The 20,740-nt window shown below is 45.2% G+C and overlaps 1 protein-coding gene across 2 annotated transcripts in view; it reads left to right on the top strand.

Moving 5' to 3' along the window:
* The first annotated feature begins 19,330 nt into the window (after window positions 1–19,330).
* CDH11 (cadherin 11) overlaps window positions 19,331–20,740 on the top strand; it is an 82,982-nt gene continuing 81,572 nt past the window's right edge. For both annotated transcript variants that reach the window (XM_058033962.1, XM_058033959.1), the window contains exon 1: window positions 19,331–19,566. The gene's annotated coding sequence lies outside the window, so the exon portion shown is untranslated. The remainder of the gene's footprint in view (window positions 19,567–20,740) is intronic.

The raw sequence follows: 20,740 nt of genomic DNA, 5'->3' as shown, positions 1-20,740 counted from the left end.
TATTTCAGGATTTTGTAATATCTCTCTTCTTTCACCTTTGTACATTGCCTTGTAGCCATTATTCTCTGCTGTTTTTTACGGTATTTGATGTCTTACCTAGGTTTCTTCTCTTTTGTGAATCAAACATCAAGTGTTTATGGTTTCTGTAGGTCACTTGAATGTTATATTCACACTGGATTCTTTCAGGCAGTCGAGGCTTTGAACAGAAGCAGCAATATGCAGCTTCCCCCTCTACCTTTCCTTTCACTTTATATTGTTTTCTTGGGCTTCCTCGACAATGTTTCAGATGAAGTTTTATTGGAGGATCAACACTTATTTACACTATTTTTTATAATCACATTGTGAACAGGAGACAGAAAAGGATCAACATAGAAAGTACCAGAACATTTCTCTTTGCCAGGGGCAAAAATGCAAATGAGTTAAGTGGTGACTTGAAGAACAGCAGCACATAAGAGAAATTGTTTTCTGAACCAGGGGAATGATCCAAATGAGTAGTCAGGGAGAGCAAATGGTGCTCTAAATCACATTATTTTCCCTGTGAACCTTGTGGCCCTTCCATAGAGAGCTGGTTGTCTGCAAGCCAAGAACCCACTGCTGGTTCTTTTACCCGGGTACAAGGATGGGAATTCCAAGCAGTTGGCACCTCAGGCAGAGCTTCCCAACAGTGGTGGTGTGGCCTGCTCTGATCCTGAGCCCTGAGTGTGTCCCAGGTGTGCCCTGCCTTGCTCTGATCCTGAGCCCTGAGTGTTTCCCAGGTGTGCCCTGGCCTGCTCTGATCCTGAGCCCTGAGTGTGTCCCAGGTGCTGTGCCCTGCTCTGATCCTGAGCCCTGAGTGTGTCCCAGGTGTGCTCTGCTCTGATCCTGAGCCCTGAGTGTGTCCCAGGTGCTGTGCCCTGCTCTGCTCTGATCCTGAGCCCTGAGTGTGTCCCAGGTGCTGTGCTCTGCTCTGATCCTGAGCCCTGAGTGTGTCCCAGGTGTGCTCTGCTCTGATCCTGAGCCCTGAGCGTGTCCCAGGTGTGCCCTGCTCTGATCCTGAGCCCTGAGTGTGTCCCAGGTGTGCCCTGCTCTGATCCTGAGCCCTGAGTGTGTCCCAGGTGCTGTGCTCTGCTCTGATCCTGAGCCCTGAGTGTGTCCCAGGTGTGCCCTGCTCTGATCCTGAGCCCTGAGTGTGTCCCAGGTGTGCCCTGCTCTGATCCTGAGCCCTGAGTGTGTCCCAGGTGCTGTGGCCTGGTCTCGTGGGAGGGGAGCAGAGCTTGCACTGCAGGGCTGCAGATGGATCTGTTCCCTGATATTCGAGGGAGGCAGGGCATAGATAGATTTGAGGGGTGTTTAAATTCTGCATTGTCTTTGGGAATCACGTTTAGAAAGCCTCAGCCCTGTGCTTTCCTGCAGCAGGCCCTTCAGCAGGCCAGCAGAGGCAGGCTGTGGCAGACAGGCGCACGTCTGCGGTGTGGAGCTGTGGAACTGGATGACCCCAGGAGCACAATCCTTGGTTTCCTCTGTCTGAGGGGTTTAGCACTGTGATCACCACTTAGCAGACAGGATTAGCACCGTGCTGATCATCCCTCAGCACGATGAGCAGCTCTGGCCCGTTTGCTCTGCTGGCAGGGTGGGATCAGGGGGAAGAGCAGCCCCCCACCCTTTGTTCATGCTCATGTGTCCTTTGGTTTCCCCAAACCATCCTCTGCTGAGACATGAGAATGCTGATCATTGTTTCCCAAGCCATCAGAAAAAAAGCAAAAGGATCAGAAACCGCTCCCAAACTACTCTGCTGGTCTATTAAAAGTAACAAACACGTTGGTTTCCAGTGTACTCTTATGGAAAGCTCCTCTGAATATCTGATATGTTGTTTCCACAAAGAATTACTGACACCTTGAACGTTATCAAGGCAAAATGAACCCATCATTCCTTAGAGGAATTTACATCAAAATTAAGCTCTTCCACCCCCCTATTGTAAGTAATACAGCGATCTACTCTTTCTACTCCCTTGGTTTTTTAAGCCTTTTTTAAAGAGTTGTACAATACAATACACTTGATTTAAATAAACTGTTTCTTGATAAAAACAAGGAGCCTGGCAGAGCTGTTCTGTAATTGTGGGGTGTCAGAAATAATGGGCAGAATATTCTGCACATGAAAACTGGCACAGCTCCATTAACTTCAAAACTGTTCTGTGAGTTAACAGCAGAATTAACAGCCAGAGGTGTAATTTGGGCCAGACCCTGTATGTGACTGGTCAGCTGCAGAAATTTGCAGACTGGTTTGGGTTTAACTGGAGAAAGACAAGGATAGCTTGATCCTCTCCAAGCAGGAACAAATTCCTTCAGCAGCAATCAATAAAAGTTCCTTTTTTTCAGGAGATTTCCAAAATCTTTAATAGACATATTTTCTCTCTGCCCCAAAACTGTAACAAACAAATGCAAAGCAATTCAAGAGAGAAACAAAACAGAAAGGAGAAGTTAATTACGATTTATAAATGTATTCACTTCTTGAATATTCTAATGAACCAAAGCAGGAATTTAATTTCAGGGCAATTCCGCTAAGGTGTGCTGCCAAAAACAGCACCTATGGCAAGAAAGTAACATCCATCAGATCGTGGTTAAAGATCAGTAAAAAATGTAACCTTTTAACCATTGATGTCATTTGCTTACTTCCAGATCAGCAGCTAAAAGTGACAGATTACCAGCACGGCATAGCTGAACCTTGCAAAGAATCATTAATATTTCATCATCAGAAACAGCAGTGGCAAAAGGCAGAGCTTGGGCTCGTGGGGGCTCCTGCAAAGCTCCCCACAGATTCCTCTGCCTGGGCAGGTGCTGCCTGTGGAAATGCTGCTGCTGTGTCACAGGGGATGAGTTGGTGCTGATGTATGGGGCCACAATCTCTCCTTCAATAGCAGCACAGCCCTGTTATTTTAATGACACAGATGTCAAAGTGAGCCTGTGTTGCTGCCTAGATTGGCAAAAAAAAAAAATCCCTAATCCTCAGCTAATACTGAAGAAATTTTGAAGGTATTCAGTGTAACCGTGAAGTTAAACTATTACCGTATTCAGGAGGATATTAAAATAAAAAATGCTAATATAATAATAATAAATTAAAAAGAAATGACCTTTAGCTTTTGCATATTATGCATTTGTATTATTTTTTTTTTTTGCACTCTCTGTGCAGTATTGTTTAGAACAGCATTTGCATGAGCTCAGAAGAAGCAGATGATTTGCCCACTGTCCTGGGTGAGAGGAGCTCTGGAATTGTCTGCCCAGTGTCCTGCAGGAGAGGAGCTCCAGAGCCAGAGCTGCTGCCCACGGAGCTGGATGCTGAATTGATGCTGCTAAGCTCTAATTCAGATCCAATTCTCTGTGCAGCAGTCTTGGGGCTGGGAGGGAAGGGTTTATTCCTGACAGTTTCCCTTCCTGGAGACAGGTTTGGATCTGATGGCAGCAGCAGCTTCCCCCAGGACTAAGTGAGGATTAAAATCCCAAATGAATTGCTGTGGGAAGTGCCCTTTCCTGAGCCACCACGTCCCATGGCAATGAGGACACCGCTCTGGATCCTCGTGGTGGTGCTTTGGCACCTTTCCTCTCAGGCTTTCAAAGCGTTCTACAAAGGTGATGAATCACACCTCGTGTGAAGGGGATGAATGACAAGTCTCATCAGAACTGCCTTATTTTCAAGGCCAATTTTTAGCATTTTTGTTTCATGGAGTTAGGGCATTTTGTTTGTTAACGTGGCAGTGCATAAGTTTTTAATACATTGGCAAGCCTGTAGTTTCATTAGATGTAGTTTTATTTAAATTAGTCATTCTTCCCTTTCCTTGATGTCGATCATCATTCTGTAGATTAAAATGGCTGGGAATCTGATTAGACTTGCAAGTTTTCTTTCCTCTTGTCACTGCTAGTATTCCAAAATATTTCAAAAAAATACTTTGGAAACATTTATTGCTCTGGACATAAAGTCTTCTTCTTTAGAAAAAAGATGTGTGACTCTTAGAGTCACAGAACCACAGAATGGTTTGGGTTTGAAAGGGACCTTAAAGCTCATCCGATCCCATCCCACCCCTGCCATGGCAGGGACACCTCCCACTGCCCCAGGCTGCTCCAGCCCCAGTGTCCAGCCTGGCCTTGGGCACTGCCAGGGATCCAGGGGCAGCCCCAGCTGCTCTGGGCACCCTGTGCCAGGGCCTGCCCACCCTCACAGGGAGGAATTCCTTCCAAATATTCCATATGAACTTTCCCTCTTTCAGTCTCTCTTCCAAGCGCTGAGATGTCTCTTCCCAGCTCTCAGCCACCATCAGCACACCCAGGTCAGCCAGGTATTTAATGGCTGTCCTGGGTTTTGCCCAGGAAATTTCTAATTCTGTCATTGGGGAAAGCTCTATTTTTAACAAATGAATCAATTCTTTTTTTTTCTGAGTGCAGCTCGTGGATACTACAAACCAATGCAGTGGTTTTGTTTTCTGTGGAAGAACCATACTGTGCAGTTGGGAACAACACTTACTACTCAAATTTTCCTCTTATTTTTATGCATTTCTCTACTTTGCTTGTTATATAGCATTTTATAAACATGGATTATCTAATCCCCTCTCTTTGCCATCTGGATGCACAGGTTCTCAAAGAGAACCCACACTTTCAAGGACTTGGGTTGCAATACAGGATTTTGACCTTCAGTGAGTTTTTCTGTTAATTCCATCCCAAAAATGCACAATGGAGTGATGACCTCGTTATCTTGAACAGGGAACTGCTTTTGATAGACCCTCACTTTGCCATCTTCATCAGTCCTCAGATGCCTTGTAATCTGCACTGTGAATAGGGTGACATTGGCGCTCAGTCTTGATATATCTTTATAAATGTTTGGTTTTACACATTTTAGCTGCAGCCTTTCCACATACCACTGCCTTTTAGTTGTTTAATATGTATAGAGATAGGTAAAAATAGGCTGTTCTTTTTTTATTTCTGGGAGTATGTCAATTATAAAAATATATTTATATACTGGGCACATTAACATGAGAACCTATCCATAAGATCCTGGGGAACAAAGGTCATGGAAATACTGTTTTTATCAAACCAGTGAATTTCATAATTTACAAGTTCAGTGGAATATTTCTGTGCATGTCATTATCATATTACTTGTTACCAACATTTATAGGTGTTCCCATAAACTGTATTTAAACTGAGAACTGTTTTTTCCACTTTGGTCACTCAATGAAACAATTGAAACTTTTTTTTTTTCTGTTTGAAATGAAACTCCCAAAATGTATTTACAGTTGAAATGAATGTTTTAATGTGCTCAAAGACAGTTTTAAACATTTAGGTTTGAGAAATTTAGTTACATTTTGTTTTGATTTACATTTATAAATAACATTTTCACACATTTTGTTTAAAATATATTAAAACAGTTCTTTGACTTGTCTACAATGTTTCCCTTCCCCATTTGTCTCAATCCCATTTGCACACTGGATTTAATGTCAATTTATCAATAATTTGTTGCCAAAATGTCAGTTTAATATTTTGACTAGCAACAAAGAAAACAAGTAAATCCATTATGGAATTGAACAATTTAAACAGAGGCTGAGAAAAGCACATACAAATTCTGGCCCAAATTGCACAAGGCACTGAATATTCTGTGCTGAAAAGAAACATCCCTGTTGTTAATTGGGGTTTTAATTGGAAAAGCTGAAGAGGAATGCTTTGAGAGGTGAGACATTGGGTGCCAGGAGGGCTGCTGGATTAGGGACAGGGAGGTGAAATCCATAGAGGCCATGGACACAACTGGAAGTAATGCAGAAATAATGACATTTAAGGGATTCCTCAGGAATGTCATGTGGAACAGGCTCCAGTACCTGCCACATTCTTGTTGGGATTTTTATTATAACAAATGAAAAAATTCCTTTCTCTATTTCCTAGTGGCAGATTTGTTTCTAGAGAATTAAGTTATATTGGCATCTGAATACTTTCTTTGATCTTTTACAGGCAGGCTCTGCCCCCTTTTTGTCTGATTTCATGCTGTAATTGCTCTGGGCAATAAAATTAAACTATTTTACTTGTATATGTATTTCAGTTTCATTTTATTCCAGAAAAAGCCCTACATAATTGTATAAAATTTGAACTAGGTCACTGTTGCATCATAAAAACACAAACAGTAAAAAAATTACTTGTAAATTAGAGTAGATGCTTTCTTTAAGGATTTTCCTCAGCCAAATTTAAGGCCAGTAGGATTCAGGGACTTTTTCAAATTAGCCCATTATATAATGTTTCATGTTTAATGTATCATGTATCATGTCTGTAATGTAGTTTAGATTATTTAAAATTATTCTCTTGGTATCTTTAAAATCTGCATACTTTAGTTACTACAGCACATCTCTGAAGAGGATGATTTACAGAGCTTGATTTTCAGGGTTAAAGGTACAAAAAATTTTGTATGTCTGCTTTGTGTGTGTTTTATTCAATTCTTTGGTGTACAGAGCCATCACAGTTGGGCTCAGAAAGCCTCTGTAGATCTGTTTAACTTGATTTCTGGGCACTTTGTACATGGGTGCATAAGGAAATTTAAAGGGCACGCGATGCTCAGAACTGCACACATAGTTGGAAGAGTGGAGCATTAATTTCTTCTTATATCTCTTACCCAAAGACCAGCACCAAACCAGGCTTCATTCTTTGTTTATCAGTTCTTTGAGGTTCTCATTTATTCAGGAAAATTTATCAACCGAGCCTATGACTTTTAAAGTATGAGAAGATGGATATGGTGTCCTCTTATGGCAGATGAGAAATTAATTTGAGTGAAATGAAACTCATCCTCTGTTTCAAGAATTACAGATTGGATTGTTGTGCTCCTCTCGCTGATGCTCTGAGAGCTCCCTGCAAATTGCACCTGGAGAGACCCAAGAGCACAGGTTCCAGACAAAAATTAGTTTTTCCATTAAATTCTGTAGAAGTCCTGTTTAATGAATGAAGGAAAAGCTAGATGAGGCATCAAGGTTGAAATCAACACTCAGATATGGAAATGCTGAATATTAATCTTGTGCCTTCTGAGTTCTTTCAGCACAAGTTTTGAACAGAAGACAGGCAGCTGAATGATATCAAAATCTGATATCTATGCTTTAAACCTAGACTCAAATTTTTACTGAATAAGTGACCAGAGCATAAATCCATCCAATATCTGAGTAGAATTAATCCAGGAATGCCCCTGTGCACCCAGAAATGCTCTCGGATCTCCTTTCCCTCACAGCCTCCCTTGTTCTGTTACACTCCCCCAGGATGTTCAGCTCCTCTGCCAACTTCCAGATCCTTAAAACAGGTTCTTTTGGCAGCTGCAAATGCTCTTATCAACAACTGCATTTGAAATTTATCCAACTCTCAGACAGTTGTAAAATCTTGCAAATTGAAAATCCTCGAATCTCCTGGGAAATCACTGTTTAAGATCATGTTTAATCTCTCCTTTTAATATCCTCTCAGCAGTTTGATCCTGATCCTACAGTGATGTAAATTCAAAGTAACTCTCCTGAAGTCAATGTAAAATCTAAGTAAGCCAATAGTGTTATTTTGGATTTATGGCATGAGAATAGAATCTGGCATGGCCTCCTTATGTTTTAGTTCCTTGAGGGAGCAAGTGGGAAAGTTTCTGAATCCTGTGCTCTTGTTTCCTCATCTTTACCTGCCAAAAGGTTTGTTTTCTTTTTTTGAGCTTGACCTGAAGACTTGAGACATCAGTAAGTAATGAATCATATTCTCTAATGTGGTGGTTTCAGTTCGAAACCAGGCAAAAACACCAATTTCATGTAGTTGGCTTCAGACCCTCTGTAGCTCCGACTCCAAAATCCCAATAATCGGCCTTGAGTCTCCCCAGGCACCTTCTGCCAAAGGCTCCAGGACAAGCCATGGTTCCCGGCTGCAGAGTAGAGCACATTCTTCACATCTGGTCCTGTCCTGACTGGGCCAAGGGCCACTCCATGAGCGATCTCCTGCTTGATCTGTGCAAAGGCTTGTTGCTGCTCAGGGCCCCAGTGGAAAGTGTTCTTCTTACGGGTGACCAGGTAGAGAGTGCTCACGATCTGACTGTACTCAGGAACGTGCATCCTCCAAAATCCTATGGCACCCAGGAAAGCTTGCGTCTCCTTCTTGCTGGAATGAACACAATGTCTTCGGTGGAGACATTGATGTGATTTTATTGATGACCTCAGAGGGAATCTGACGCCATCCATCTTGCCACTTCGCTCCCAGGAACTGGATCTCTTGGGCAGGTGCCTTGACTTTGCTGTTCCTGATAGCAAAGCCAGCTTTTAGGAGAATCTGGATGATCCTATCTCCTTTCTCAAATACTTCCATTGTGTTCCCCCACACAATGATGTTATCCATGTACTGCAGATGTTCTGGAGCCTCACCCTTTTCCAGTGCAGTCTGGATCAGTCCATGGCAGATGGTGGGGCTGTGCTTCCACCCCTGGGGCAGTCGGTTCCAGGTGTACTGCATACCCCTCCAGGTGAAGGCAAACTGAGGCCTGCATTCTGCTGCCAGAGGGATGGAGAAAAAAGCATTGGCAATGTCTATAGTGGCGTGCCACTTCACTGCCTTGGACTCCAGCTCATACTGGAGCTCTAATATGTCTGGCACAGCAGCGCTCAGTGGTGGAGTCACTTCATTCAATGCACGATAGTCCACAGTCAATCTCCATTCTCCTTCAGACTTATGCACAGGCCAGATGGGGCTGTTGAAGGGTGAGTGGGTCTTGCTGAGCACCCCCTGGCTCTCCAGCTCTCGGATCATTTTGTGCATGGGGATCACAGCATCTTGATTCGTTCGGTACTGTCGGCGGTGCACTGTTGAGGTGGCAATTGGCACTCGTTGCTCTTCCACCTTCAGGAGACCTACTGCAGATGGGCTTTCTGACAGTCCAGGCAAGCGGTTCAACTGCTTGACACCCTCTGTCTCTACAGCAGCTATTCCAAATGCCCATCTGAGTCCCTTTGGGTCTTTGAAATACCCACTTCGGGGGAAGTCTGTGCCCAAAATGCATGGGGCCTCTGGGCCAGTCATAATAGAGTGTTTCTTCCAGTCATTTCCAGTCAGGCTCACCTCAGCTTCCACCAAAGTAAAATCCTGTGATCCCCCTGTCACACCAGCAATAGAAACAGACTCTGTCCCCACATGTCTTGATGGGATTGGTGTGCACTGTGCATCAGTGTTGACAAAGGCCTTATATTTTTGTGGATGTGCCAGGCCAACAAATCCACACAGTCCAGAAAACAGTTTTCCCCAGCCTCTACCTGGTCAGAGGCAGGGCCCCTCTAAGCCTGGTTATCCTTCTTCCCTAGGACATATGTCTTGGGTGTTCCTTCAAGGGGATCAGACATGTCATCATCATCATACCTGGCAGTTTGGCTATGGGCAATTGGAGCTGCTTTCCTTCTGGTGGAGCTCCTTTTCTCAGCCCTGTCTTCCTTCAATTCACGCACCCGTCGTGCCAGAACAGCAGTAGGTTTTCCATCCCATCTCCTCATGTTTTCTCCATAATCATGCAGGAAGAACCACAGCTCAGCTTGTGGGGTGTACCTTCTCTCCCCCTGCTTTGCTCTCAGAACCAGTCTGAAAGGTGCAAAACTTATTCTGGGCTAAACAGACAAACGGGGACACAAGCATCACAAAGTCAACCCAGGACATCTGACTTCTTTGCCCCATTTCTTTCACCTCTTTATTTTGCAATTCTCATAAAGAGTCTTTTTCAGTTACCTTTTCAACAGAACAGATGCTGAAATGGTGCGGGGACAGTATTAATTTAATTGCATGAATCACGGCAATGAAAGACAATTAATCTCTCTTTTCACTGCATGATCAGGAGGTTCAATCATTCAGGCATATTTTTCTAACCTTGGTTTTGTTGGACCATCATTGTAACCATCATTATTACTAATTTTAATATAACAATTAAAAGTCAAAAATTTCACTAGATCCAGGTTTAAATGTATAAACATGTGTAATTCCAGGGGATGCAGGGGTGTTATTTATCAATATAGTATTTAAATTCTCTGTTCCTGGTAGTCTTGAGTCAAACTTTCCAATACTATGTTCTACCACAAGTAGTGCAGTCCAATTAGATCTTCAAAATAATGCCAAGCTGCATTGTCAAACTAAAAAGGAAAACATGTAGGCCTATAATATAGTTCTGTGTACTTTATCATGACACCATAAAAATCATAGAGTGGTAAAGTGGTTTGGGCTCAAGGGACCTTACATCCCACCCAGTGCCACCCCTGCCATGGCAGGGACACCTCCCACTGCCCCAGGCTGCTCCAGCCCCAGTGTCCAGCCTGGCCTTGGGCACTGCCAGGGATCCAGGGGCAGCCCCAGCTGCTCTGGGCACCCTGTGCCAGGGCCTGCCCACCCTGCCAGGGAACAATTCCTCATTCCCAAGATCCCATCCAGCCCTGCCCTCTGGCACTGGCAGCCATTCCCTGGCTCCTGTCCCTGCAGCCCTTGGCAATTGTCTCTCTCCATCTTTCCTGCAGCTCCTCCAGGCCCTGCAGGGCCACCCTGAGCTCAGCCCAAAGCTTCTCCTGTGCAGGTGAACAATGCCAGCTGTGCCAGCCTTTCCTCCCAGCAGAGCTGCTCCATCCCTCTGCCCATCCTGGTGCCTCCTCTGGGCTCTGTGCAGCAGCTCCAGGTCCTGGCTGTGCTGGTCCAGGGCTGGGGCAGCTCTGCAGGTGGGGTCTCACCTGAGGGGCAGAATCCCCTCCCTGCTGCCCACGCTGGGCAGTCCATGACTTCATTGCACAGGTCCAGATGGGACTAGGCTGAAATAACTGACTTTTAAAAGCTTAGGAAAGTGGGCACTGGGTCATTTTAACATCTTGTGGGTATGGTCCTGAAATTGGGCCAGTATCTGGGTCCCTTCAGGACAGGTCCCAGTGCCTGGTGTGGAGCACTGGGCAGGCAGCAATGGCAGAGAGCATCCACTGGATCCTGAAAAGGTGCAGGAGGCCACCCCTCTCCAAGATGCTTGGGAAAGCTACGGAGAGTCACAGTAATCAATACATCCCTAAAGCTGAAGCAACTGCAGAGAACCTCTCAGAGCTTTCTGCATGGCAGAGCATTGCAGGTGCTGCTTTCCATGGAAATGAGTTCATCTAGATGCTAAACAGTTTAGTGAGGGCTCCCTGCACATTCCTACACGGCAGCGGTGGAAAATGGAGAAAGATGAGGCTTTCTCTGAGTAGGTCTTATGGAAATGAAAGCATTTTCCATGGATTAAGGGCTCTGCAGATCCAGAACATATGTAATTTTTTCCAATACTCCTAGGAAAGAGCCATTCAGCTGTGTTAAATTGTATGAAATGCTTCTGTGAAGCGTTGCTTTGTGTTGTATAACCTGAACAGAGGCAGAAGAGGCCTAGTCCATGTGCAAATTCCCATTTGTTTCTTTTTTAAATACATAGGTTTGCTTCCTTTGTTGATTAAATTAGGAGGAAGGGCGCATTGGATTCTCAGATGGAATGTGTTTGTCTCCTGCTTTCATTTGACAGTGTGGCATTACACTTTGGGCATGTTTTTCAGGATTTCTTAGCACCCACAATATTTCACTTGGAAAAAACCCTGACATTGTTTGATGCATTAAGCATCTGTGTTAATCTACCTCCTGATTTTGAAAAACGGAAAACAAACAGCAACACATCTCCACTGTGGAATTGACAGAAGATTTGTAGGTTGGTTTTTTTGTTTTATTTTTTTTTTTCTTAAAAGCTAAAAAACATCACCACTTATAAGGAAAAAATAACCAAAATCAGCAAAGGACCAAGCAACAGAAAGGCATTCTCATGATTTCTTATAGATGCCCAAAGGACACCATGTTTTTCCACAGAAGCTTGTTAGATATCTATCTGGGTGAGAATTAAAGGCAAATAGATGGCTGAGCTTCCTGCCGGTTTTCAGGCATCTCTTCTCTGAGTGGGATTTATGATCCCTGACTTACTTGTACATGGAACTAAAAATGGTATTCAATATTTCATTTATATTATTGGAAAATAGAAAAAAAAAACCCAGCAGACTCTTCAAATAATTATCTGGGCTCAAGTAAAATGATACCATATTATACACAGGATTTTAAAAAGATTGTGCTGTGTGATCAATGAGATTTTAAACCCTGTGGCAGATTTATAGTAAAGAGGTGCCATTTCATTTTTTTTTAACAAGTTTAATAACCGAGATTGTTTTCTTGTTTTATGATTGATTATTGTGTGAATCATCTGATGTTTTCAGTTGTGACTCATCTGACAAACTCCAAAGTCTGTTATATTTTTATCTCCTGATAAAATCAATAATAAAGAATTATAATCTTGGGGACTTTAAATAGTGAAGTGAACATATTTCTTTTTATAACTTTTTTACTCCATTAAAACCACCATGTTTTTACCAACAGCAGATAGATGTGAAAGCAGTGACAGCACGTGATTTATGGATAAAACTTCATAATTTTGCCATTATTTTGCTAGTCTACGCACAATTTATAGCTGTTTACTGAACCCGAGAGTGGTTGGTCTCTTGGATCATGGCTATTCACACACAGACGTGAAAATGCCTTTGATTACAGCCTTGTGTGGAGAGATAAGTAGCTCCCAGCTCCGGGTGCCTGGAATAGTGGGGGGACATGGGCAGAAATCTCCAGGAACAATCTGAAATACTCGATGCCTCGCTGGGCGAGATTGACTATCTCAAGCTGTGGGCATTCAATGAAGGAAGATCTTTGTGCTGGATAAGCATGACTGCCTGGTGTCCCTCAGCACAGGGGGCTGAGCAGGGAGATTACAGGGACAGCACTCTCCTTTAAATCTTCCTGAGCACAGCCAGGGCTGTTCACAAACTGATGCCTGGTGTGCCCAATACACACAGAAAGAATATTCCCAGCAGAAATACATGCTAACAAATCAAACGTGATTTCTCCTAACAAAACAGGAAAATGGACAAAAAAAAAAAAAAAAAAAAAAAACCACTGTGAAGATGATCTATTTTTTCTTAGATTTTGGAAGAAATAGTCAATCATTAATTGTACAGCACATCCTGCACCAAAAAACTGACATTCAGACCTGGAATGAAAAGACATGATTATTAGCAGCTATTTAGCTGTGCTATGTCTTACTGTCAGATGTGTGTGCAAGCTGTGCATGCTCTCTAGGAAGATGCAGTGATTTTTTTTTAACTTGTTTCCTAACAAGATAAATTAATAAGCTATCAGTTGACTACATTAGAGGAATATATTCAGAGGTGTTATCCTGCTTGGCAGCCTGTGCAGACAGTGCCTTACACATGGCTGGAATCACAGAACCATGGAATTTTGGAATCTCCTGGGTTGGAAGGAACGCACAAGGATCATTTGTCCCTCCATTGCTGACTCAGATCCGCCTGGCCATCCACCAGGACCCCCAAGTCCCTTCTCATGGCTTCTCCCCAGCCTCTCATTCCCAGCCTGTCCCTTACTGTGTGTTCATACACATTAAAAAATGCATTTCTTTCTTTTAATGCACAGCGTCAGAAATAAATGAGCCTCAAGTTCCTAACTAAATAATGCCTTCTCTAAATGAGAAATTTAATTTTAGTATTTGTGTTTCTAAAGAACTTATTAGCAGATGACATTTATAGGTTAAAAAGTTTATGAGGTCGGTCTGACTCACTCATGCAAGCCTTTTTTCCCCTTGGATTCTTTGTGCTGTAATTTTTGGATACTGGGTTGAAGCTATAAATAGTTCACAGTTGTGAATCTACACTGGTCAGCAGACCCTTTAGTATACAGCATTTTTGAATTACTGCCCTTACAAATAATGTTCTCTGTGATAATCTACTTCAGTGTGGTCAAAATCACCCAGCTGGGCTTGATCCCTGCGTGGGCCAAGTGTGTAACTCAAGGCAACTAAAAGTGTCCCAGTGCTTCTGGAAACCTCCCAGGCTTGAGAGCTCCTCAGGACAAAAAATCTGACCAGTCCAGTCCTGCCTGGCCTTCACTGCCTCCCAGCAGAGCTGAGGAAATGGGATGATGGCCAGAGTGCTGCTGCATTCACAACAGTTACTTACCACCTCATAAAACTGAATAAAATAGGGTCAAAAGATTCAGAGGACTGCATGAGGGTAAGATGATCTCAAAGCTCAGTGACAGCAATGTTTCAGTGTCCATGTATTGCCAAACATCCTCAGATTTTATAAAACAAAGCCATGAAGGGAGCTCTCCCACTAAAGCCTTAACGCAAACACACCCAGCTTTATAAGGTCTCTGAACACTGGAGAAAAATCAACTGTTGTCACTGCAGCCTAAATGAAACTGGACTGCATTCTGTTGTCTTCCGTGGGCAGGAAGGTGCTGGTTCTGTGGCCTGAGCCTGGATGCCTGGGTTTGGCTGACAGGAGGGATTTTCATCTCCATGAAGAGCTGTTCCACTTGGGATAGGTGTTTCCAGCTGACGCCTTATCGGTGTAGCCTGCGGCCTTGCAAAATGCTCCATGTGCACATCTGAAATTTAAAACCACCCCCAAATCCTCTGTCTATGATTGTACTATTTCCATAGCTCAGTTTGGTTTTACTGTCATCCTCTTCCCCCTTCAAAATTTCCTTTTCCCTTCAGGTTTCAGTGCTTCAAGTCTAACCCACGGAAAATGTTTGCATTGCTAACTTTGTGGAGATTCTGTATCAGTTGTTTTGTGTGTATTTGTTTTAACCTCAATGGTTTTGCCTTTGTTTTAACCTTTTTCAAGTAAACAAGGAAGACATTTGTTATTGGAAGAAATGGCTCTAGGTAGCAGCTGCTTTGAGCTGTTTATTATTTATGGTGTAAAAGCCTTGCTTCCTCGCCACAAGGAAAACACTTTTGTTACTTATACTCTTTTTACACACTTGTCTTCTCACTGGGCTGGCTTGTGACTTTAATTAGTTTTCCCTTTTTTTGCCATTATTAAGAACAAGGTTTTTTCTCTCCTTCAATCCTGGCCACCTTTCATGTTTCCACATAGGATTTAAATTGTGCTTTGATTCATTAGCAAAAGGACACTGAAATTGAAGGACATTTTGAACAAAGAACTTTGTTCTGGTTTTGTGGACTATCCTTTCCTATAGACCTCTGCTTTTCCTGCTCCTTCCTGTGCTCCCAGCTCCTGCAGATAGCAATATGCTACTCGTGTGCCTCTTAAATCTCTAATATCTTCCAGGTGAGAAGAAAAGTGAAGGAAATTGCAGGTCTGTTAGAGGGAGCTGAGAGAGAAGAGCGTGTGTTGGCAAAGCCAAACAGGACTGGGGGGGCTGCAGAAAACAGGGTCAAAGAGATGGAAAGAAGTTTCTCCTTTCCTATTCCCTGTGTAAATGTGCTCAAGCTGCTGAGTAAATGGGGTACTGATAAATTCTTTTGAGTTGCTAAAGGCTTTTTGCAGTTCAGTTCCTGAAGTTCACAGTTCAAGCTTTTCCATGCACCCCAATGCAAATGTCCAACTCAAACTTGCAGCTTTCTTACCCTTATTTATAAACTTACAGTTTCCTTGAACAATAATTCAATTAGCAGAAGTGCATGTATCCCTTTAGATGCTTAGAAAACAAAGCAGCCAGCTTATCTTCAAACAAATAATGGGTTAATTTACCCAGCAATAAGCATAATTTTTAAAAAACTTCAGATTCTGTAAACCCACAGTAGAAAAGAAACCTTTTATTTTTTCAGTTTCACAGATTTGTTATCACAGATGTTCTTAACCTAAATATATGGATATGCAAAAACAAATACTGTTTAAAATATGTATAAACTTCCTTTATTTATGTCTGACACTGATTTTATTCTGACTCCAGGTTTCAAGCAGCTGGAAATGGTAACTGCAGGGCTCAGTGTGCTCCCCTGCTGCTCCCCATGCCTTCCTTGGCAGCAGGAGATCTCAGCCTGGTTTTTGGGGGTGCATCTAACATTTTGTGAAGAGAGCTGACAAGTGTATTTAGAGAAACTTTCCAGCAGTGAATGTGACACTGAGTTTAGCTTGGTTCAATGTGCCATTTGTAGAGGGATCACCAGCCCAGGGCTGTGAAGGTGGGGAGTCACCAAAGGCAGAAATGGGCAGTGGCAAATCCACTTTTCCCTGTGTCCGTGCGTGCTGGGAATATCAAGGTGTGGCCTGGGCAGGCTGTGAGCTCACAAACACTGGCAGGAATCCACAGGGCAGCTCTGCAGCCACTGCAGGCTGCCCTTCCTCCCTGCCCACGTGTGCCCTGCTGTCATTCCCTGGGCAATGCTCTCCTGGAAAGATGGCATGGCGCTTTGGAGCTGCTGCAATGGGAGCTGCAGTGGCTGAAGGGAATATTCCAAATGTCGCCATTTAGCAGCATCATGGGCTGACTTTGGTTTGAGCACTTCTTTTTTGTGTCCAACAGAGAAAACAGGTCCTGCCTCTTCCCCTCCAGCTGGCAGATAGATGGCTGTAGGTAGGGTTTTAGTGAGGAGGTTGTCTTTGGGATACAGAGAGGCTTTTCCAGCTAAAGGCCTGTCCCAGCCCGAGGGACTGTTTATTGACATTGACTGGACTTTTTCTACACACAGTCTGTTAGAGATTCAATTTTAAAATGGTTTAAGGTAGGTGAAATTAATTCCACAGTGGTTATTCAGGTAATCAGCCTTGGGACTTAGCCAGAGATACAAATACAGATTCCAGCAGGAGTTTTCCTTCAATTTTGTTTGCAGATAAGGACCATCTATCCATAGATCCTATGGGAAGATGAACAAATGAGAAAAATAATAGCAGAATGTGATTAGTTTATGCTGAGATTTCAATGCAGAAGGAAGGGAAGACACAAGGCTCTCTCCAGATCAGATGTTACTGCACTCATTTGTTAACGTGCGTCCTTGAATGAAATTAATGAAACCTTTCATTATAGATCAATATGCTCTTTGACTAGAGAATATTATGGGTACCTATTGTATATGCTTAATTAGATTGAAATTGCTTTCACATTTCCTTTATATTCAAAAAAATCTGATCTCAGCAGTTTAAAAAAGGGAATTACAGAAGTCATCCCCTCTGCCATGTGCTGGAATCAGCAAGAGAAGGGGAAAAGGGAAAAGCTCCTCTGCCAGCTCTCAGGTCTCAGCTTGGTGTCAATTATGGCAGAGCTCACTTGTGCTGCCATGTACCCATGACAATACCAAATGGTAATTCTTTTACCATCACCAGGAGATTGACTGGTGTCCATTGAAGGCAACATGTTTGGAGTGGGTCTATAAAATCAATTTTGGGACATACTTGTATTTTTTGTCCAAAACCAATTTCTTGACAAAACTGTTGTCAAATTAATGTGCACCACCCTCCTTCCTCATCCACATCTCCCTAAAGACGTTCTCAAACAATCCTTTGCATCTTTCATTTCTTGATGGCCTTTATTGCTCCTTGAATTCTCTCTCAAAACCCAGTGTTAGAACGTGTTATCTTAGTCCCATAGCCCTATTCCTACAAAAATAAAGCCCTTAGACCTTCAGCACTTATCACTCTGCTGTGCTGTTACCTCATGCTTTCAGCTCAGTCCCTGGGGTGTTTCTGTGTCTGCTCAGGGCTGTCCCAACCAGGGCCCTTGTTCCTCACCCCCTTCAGCCACCCAGGTCCCCAGGCATGGCCCTGGGGCTGTGTCTGTGCTCCAGCTCCATCCTCCCCACTCATGCACACCCAGACCTGTCCCTGGGCCCTTCTCAGCTCAAATGGCAGCTCTCAACCACGCTCTGAAGCACTTTGTGTCCTTAATTCTCCAATCCCTGCTCTGCAGCCAGAAGGCTCCTGCTGTTTGCCCCAGGCTGCCATGCGCCAGGTTGGGGTTACTGTGCCTGGAGAAAAGGAGGCTCCCTCTCCTTAGAGCTCTCCACAATTCCCTGACAGGACGTTGTGGCCTCCCGAGTAACAAGGAACAGGACAAGGGAAAATGGCCTCAGGCTGCACCAAGGGAGGTTTAACTTGGCTATTAGAGAAAATGTCTTCACTGAAAGGTTTGTCCAGGGAAATGGTGACTCAAGACTCAAAACCTTGCAGATGTGGCACTTGGGGACAGGGTTTAGTGGCAGATTTGGCAGTGCTGGGAGAGCAGTTGGACTTGATGATCTTGCAGGGCTTTTCCAACCTAAACAATTTTATGACTTAGTGTTCCACTGTGCTACGTTCAGTATCCCTCAGCCTCCTAAGGATGCATTGTTTATCAGCTTTCCTCCTTCCAGATTCTTTGTTTGTACAGTGGCAGCTTTTGTGCCAATTTTTTTCCCCTCCTTTTGCCTGGAGTTATTGGCAGAGCTAATTAGCCACAGAATATAAAAGCCTTGTTCTCCATGGGCGGGCAGTGCTGTCCCAGAGCAGAACCAGTGCTGCCTTGGGGAATGAGCACAGGGATGGGCTGCCTGAGGATGGGCAGGATGTCTTCACAGAGAGGTACCAGGTTTATTCCAGCAGTGAATGCAGCTCTTATCCTGGAGCAGCCACATGTTGCATCCTTCCCTGCCCTGCTCCACAGCCACGCGGATGGCACCGGCTGTGCTCGCAGGCTGGCACGGGTGGGGCACGCTGGATGCTGGTGGAGCAGAGGGGGTTTGCAGGCTCACCTGTGCCTGTGTGGGTGTGAGGGGAGGGCTGTGAGCCGCCTCTGGGCGGGGATGGGTGCCCGGGCTCGGGGTGCTGCTCCCTGCGAGCTCAGCCACACCTGGGAATCACTGCAGGTGAGGGGAACAGGCAGTGGGAGAGGGGCAGCCATGGGGCAGGCCTGGTTGGGAAGGAAAGGGCCCCCCCCTCCAGATCCATGCCTGGCCTCAGCCTCTGGCTGTGAGAGACCAAGATTTTTCCACATGCAGAAATGCTTGAAGAACTTTTTTTTTTTTTTCTTTTTGTCTTTTTTTTTTCCCTCTTTTTTTATTCCTGGACAAATGTCTTCTCCTGACAGGAAACATGACTGGATTGAGTATAAAATGCTGGCGCTGTCGCTGCCCAGCCGAGCCCCGTGTCGGTGTCCCCACGCACGGAGCTCTCGGGGGGTGCCCTGGGCAAGCTCGCCCTGCAGAGAGGGGACAGCGAGGCGACAGCGGGCCCGGGCAGCAGCCGCGGCATGGGCGGGGGTCCCCGGGCCCCGCAGCCCTGCCCGTGGGTGCCTGCGTGACCGAGAGGGTGCGGAGCGACCCGTGGGGAGGGCACAGCCCCGGGGGCAGGGACGGGCTGCCCTGGGCCCCTGCCCCGCTGCTCGGGCCTGCAGCCCCCGCCAGGCCCCGGAGCAGCAGCGGAGCGGGGCCTAAGGGAGGGCAGGGCCGGGGGCTGCGCTCCCCCGGGGCTGGGGGAAGGGACAGGAAAATCGAGACGAAGCAACAGTCTCCAGCTTTTCCCTTCCTCTAATCTTGCTTCACTTCCCTTGCTCCCTCTCCCTCCCTCTCCCCTTTCCCCTCCCTCCCTCTTTCTAATTCCTGCCGCTAGCTCGGAGCCTCATTCAGCAGCCGCTGCCGCTGGAGTGTAATAGGCTGAAGATGCTGCCGAGCCCGCTCCGCGGCCACTTGTGAATGGGACTTGCCGGGTGTCCCCGCTCCGCAGGCGGCCGAGGGACGCGGCCAGCCCCGCAGGTGAGCGGGGAGCGCCGGGGGCACAGCGGGAGCGGGGCAGCCCCGCCGGGGAGGGCACGGCGCCGGGGAGGGCAGGGAAGCGGCGGGGCTGAGCGTGTGGGCAGCGCGGGAAGGAACGGAACGGAGCGGAGCGGAACGGGGGATGCTCCGGGCCCCCCGAAGTTGGCGGCGCCGGGCAGGTTCGAGGCGAGCGGGGCCGGGCGCGGTGCGGGCGCTGCGGCGGCCGCGGGGCCCCGGGGCGCGCTCGGCTCTCCGGAGGGAGAAGGAAAACGCTCTGGCAGACGCTGCTTTATTTCTTTTTTTTTTTTTTTTTTTTTTTTTTTTTTTTTTTTTTTTTTTTTTTTTTTTTCCTGCCTTCAGTTCTTGCTCGGGGGCGGGGAGGGGGATGGCGAGCGTTTGGATGTTTTAAAATGTTCCTCCGGGGAAGCAGATGCCGAAAGCTCCGAACTGAAAATTTTTTACTTGCGCCGTAGCTCCCAGGCACGAAATGGATATGCAGGAATTAGGAGTGCATAAAATGAAGGATATTCTAGCCAGAATGCAAAAGGCAAAGACTTTGATTTATCCCCTTTCTCTCCTCCCCCCCACCCCCCCAGTCCCTTTATTTATTTATTTAATTATTTTGCTGGCTTTCAAATGCATTACTATTCACAAGGTACCAAAATGGTATCTGTCTCTAACACAGGCTAGTCCAAAAAGCATTAGACTCCTGGGTGATGCATGCATAAGCACATCCCCAAGGAAGGTAAAATAGATCAGGCTGCGGGTCCCCATAAATACCATTAAGTTCAGAATAAAAGTGCTTCCTGTGCAGCCCTTCGGGAGCACATATAGCAGTCTGACATCATGATACAAGTGCCTTCACCTCCTATAGAAGTCTCCCTTTATTGTCTACTTTTTAAATATTCATTTGGTGAGGAGAGAACCAGTATATGCTGGGAGAGCTTCTTTGTACCGCTGCTACAAAGGACAGAGTGGCTGTGTAACACAGTATTTACCTACCCAGATATCTGTGACAAAGGAACCTCTTTAGCAAATGAGGTCACTAATTCAGAAATTGGCCCTTTATGAGGAGAATGCTCACTTCTTTTTCACGTTCCAATTACTAGCAAGTCTCTAGGAAAGACTTTCTTCCTGTTGATTTGTGACGGTGCGACGATAAGGTTTTCACAGA

The sequence above is a fragment of the Melospiza georgiana genome, chromosome 14 (genome assembly GCF_028018845.1).
Source record: "Melospiza georgiana isolate bMelGeo1 chromosome 14, bMelGeo1.pri, whole genome shotgun sequence".
Classification (NCBI taxonomy): Eukaryota; Metazoa; Chordata; class Aves; order Passeriformes; family Passerellidae; genus Melospiza; species Melospiza georgiana.
Note: the sequence above shows the minus strand (reverse complement) of the source record. Positions and strands in the feature narration are given on the sequence as shown.